Source organism: Lactuca virosa, chromosome 4, assembly GCF_052849685.1.
Source record: "Lactuca virosa cultivar CGN04683 chromosome 4, Lactuca_virosa_CGN04683_v6, whole genome shotgun sequence".
NCBI lineage: Eukaryota > Viridiplantae > Streptophyta > Magnoliopsida > Asterales > Asteraceae > Lactuca > Lactuca virosa.
Window position 1 is genome coordinate 34,087,448 of NC_136429.1, and position 2,830 is coordinate 34,090,277.

General features: G+C 30.8%; 1 long non-coding RNA gene across 1 annotated transcript; it reads right to left on the minus strand.

Annotated features, from left to right (window-relative positions):
- Positions 1-1,979: 1,979 nt before the first annotated feature.
- On the minus strand, positions 1,980-2,435 carry LOC145103853 (uncharacterized). The gene is made up of 3 exons (XR_013706898.1): positions 2,410-2,435; positions 2,204-2,275; positions 1,980-1,999 (listed from the first exon to the last, which is right to left on the minus strand). It is a non-coding gene; the product is annotated as an uncharacterized LOC145103853 (long non-coding RNA).
- Positions 2,436-2,830: the final 395 nt, after the last annotated feature.

The following is a 2,830-nucleotide window of genomic DNA, read 5'->3' on the forward strand; positions in this document are numbered from 1 at the left end:
TATATATATATATATATATATATATATATATATATATATATATATATATATATTAATTTTTTTATCATCCCATATTTAATTCATAAGATTTTTTTTTGGTGGAAATGACTACGTGAAAACCTACTAATTAAAAAAGATATTTTTTAGGATAGAAAACAAAGTGCAGAAAATTTCGTGGTAATTACCCCCACGCGCCTTTGCCTACCTTCTCGAGAAATTTACTTTTTTTTTGTTTTTAAAATAAATTTAAATTTTAGTTTGCCTTCTCTTTACACTACATAAAGAAATTTACTTCTTTTGTTTTTAAAATAAATTTAAATTTTTTATCATCCCATATTTAATTCATAAGATTTTTTTTTGTTTGAAATGACTATGCGAAACCTACTAATTATAAAAGATACTGTGGGTGTGGGAAGAAGAATGGCTCGGTAAGAGTGATGTGGAGGGTGACGTGGAGTTCGACAACTCGGGAAACACCGCCTTGACGCCCCCTCACTTTGGCATGCCGAGGTTTTCTGTGGAACTCGATGACTCTTCACCGAGTCTCTCTCTGGCAACTGAAGAAGATGACATGGAAGGGGGTGGTGGCCTCGGCAGTCTCGGCACCACTCCAAGAAGCCTTATGATAGAAAACAAAAGTGCAGAAAATTTTGTGGTAATTACCCCACACGCCTTTGTGGTAAGATGCATCCAAGTTTTTCTCCTTAGAGGGTTTTCTCTTCAGAGGTGGTGGGTTCGGGCCTTGTTCGGATCAAAGTGGTGAAAAATAGGGGGGCGGAAAGGGAGGCAATTTCCGGCTGCCCGTTTTGCGGACCCGAGTCTAACATATACTAAATCCTCCGGTTATAAAAAAAATAAAATAAAATAAAGGAGGATTCTTTACCCATTTTCACAATGTTGCGCTCCACCGTATATTAAGTCATGACATACCAATTACCAAACGGGTGTTCACTCGTGTGCCCTTGTTATAACATATGCCATATAGACATACGAACGTCTTATTAAAAGTATACCACATGACTTAATGTTAATAAACTATTTAAATAAATATTAACTTTTTAATATATCATAGTTTATATGAAATTTAAACTATTACTTTTGAAACAGAGATATAAAATCATATCGTTAAGAATTCAAAATACTTTTAAATGGATATATAAAACTTTTTAGAACACCGACAATATGATTATTTTGAGAGTTTTTCTATATAAAATATTTTGAAAATTGACATTATTTATTGAAGTCGAGGTTCTAAAAAGCTCGCAATCGCCATGACGCTATAGCTTGAAGACTTGTACCCGGTGCCAAGTTTTAACAACATGTCGTCTTAAGTCATATATATATATATATATATATATATATATATATATATATATATATATATATATTATTTTATTTTATTCAAAGTAATTATTGTGTTATTGTATGCATAAATGTGGGCCAATCATTTTACTTATTTTAAGAAAGTGGTTAATACATATTATTTCATTAAATATAATTGAAAAATATCATCTAATTTAACTAGAAGGGTATTTTAGTCAGTTAACATAGATTTAATAAAGGAAATTTGCATATTTTAAGGGATCAAAGATTCTATTAATTTTAAAAATCCGATTTTACAAATTATAAGATTTTTAGTTCGGACATTCTGACAGAATATGTTTGAGTATGATCAAAAATAAAAATATTCTTGAACCATAAAATAATAAAAATATTCTTGAACATATTTCTTGTTCATGACTTTAAAAATTTCTTGTAGAATAACAAAATTCCCGAACCATCAATTGAAGAATTAAAACAAAAATTACATTAATTCTTATAGAATACATGTAACAATTGCTAGGAATTACATTTATTTTTAAAGAATAAAACTAAAAAAACTTTCAAATCTGGAAAAAAAAACATCAAAATCTAACAAAAACACTAATACATTCTAAAAGAATAATGTTGCTAAGAGGCGTCGTTCAAATTTCGTGGTTCGTTCTTCAAGCATCAGCTTCTGTAGAAACAAATCCAATTAATACATTAGTGAGAAAATATTCATACTCCATTCCAACATAATTGGAATTCGTGATTCCATTCTGATAGAATTGGAATTCATTTACCAATAATTATATTAATTCGGGGAATTCTAACAGAATATGTTCATGATTATCATAAAAAAACATTCTTTTCTGATAGAATGCTATAAACGAAGAAATACCATTCAGTTGAAGCATTTTAGCGAGCGCTTGGTGTGTATGAAAACAACTTTCAATTCAGTTGAAGCATTCATCTGTCAAATAAGCAACCAAAACAACCATGATTTGTGTTCAACCAATCAAACCCAAAAACTCATCTAAACCTATCGATTAAACTTCATTGATTTACTAGTAAATCAATCAAAATAAGAAAGAAGATTATAGAAACCTGTGATTATCCAGCCAACAACAACCATTTGTTTCTTCTTCTGCTTGCCCATTGATTTCACAGCCTCAATCCAAACACCCATCTGATTTCGGTTCTTCTTCCCTGCCTCCACCGAACCACCTTCCAACCATCCCTTCCTACCTATGTTTCTTTCAAATCAACCCAAACAAGAACAACTAGAGACTGCTGGAACAAAAAAAAGGAAAAGAGAAAAGATAAAAGATGAAGTCCACTATAGATTAGAAGATCACCACCATCATCATTATGTCATAACACCTTTATTCTTAATAATTTTTTTTAATATAAGTAAACTTACTAAGCAGCAGCAAGTGAGTTATAGAAGCACAAGAACACTACTGATTCCCAACATCAGGGTTATCACGACCTTTCTTGAAATCATCCCATCCTCTCACCCAACTTT